This window comes from Nothobranchius furzeri, chromosome 9 (genome assembly GCF_043380555.1).
Source record: "Nothobranchius furzeri strain GRZ-AD chromosome 9, NfurGRZ-RIMD1, whole genome shotgun sequence".
NCBI lineage: Eukaryota > Metazoa > Chordata > Actinopteri > Cyprinodontiformes > Nothobranchiidae > Nothobranchius > Nothobranchius furzeri.
In genome coordinates this window covers 71941235-71942060 of record NC_091749.1, presented here as the reverse complement: position 1 = coordinate 71942060, position 826 = coordinate 71941235, and positions in this window count along the sequence as shown.

Here is an 826-nt window from a genome sequence, read left to right as displayed (position 1 = left end):
AACACAGGTCGCACACGTGATGTCAGCATTTTTTTGTCGCGGAAAGTGACGTTGCGGACCTTAAAACTCCGGTTTTGTCTGTCCACACGCAGACACCCAAAACGGAGAAAACGCAGATCTTCACTTTGGCCGGATTTTTAAAAAGATCCGTTTTCATGTGAAAAAACTCTGTTTTCGTGTGGATGACAGGCCAAAACGTAGAAAAATATCTACGTTTTGGCAGATCCCCAGCTACGTGTGGACAGGGCCTGAGTTGTTCAAAAATGATAAACAAATTAAGTAAAAAAAAAATCAACAGAAATGTAATATTTATACATAAAATGCAGTCTCCCTGAAGAACAACAGGTCTAAGTTGGACAGAATACATTATTATAGCAGAGGAAGTCTTTAGGTCTCAGGAGGATGTCTTAAAATTAAAGATGAGAGGAGGAGATGAGATGAGGATCTCTGCAGCGTAAGCACGATAACTCAGACTCCTGGACGCTCGTGTCAGGATGGAGTCGAGTCAATCTCTGAGAGCATCTCACTCCTCTCAGTCTTGTAAAGTACAAAGTCCCAGCTCTCACCAGGTAACCATCGCTCTTGTCCATCCATCCAATTGGCTTGTAAAACACAGCTATACTTTACAGGCCTGTTACTGTCACCGGGTTACTCTTTTATTTATTAGGCTGTCTGCGATGAATGGATGTGTTTCTGTCGGTGTATCTCCCGAAGTGAGTCCGATTCCTGTGTTGCTTCCATCAGGGTTTGACAGGAATGCTAATGCTATCAGACAGTCAGCCCTCTGCCTCCGGGTGGCTACCGTGTTTCTACAAGAGATGTGATT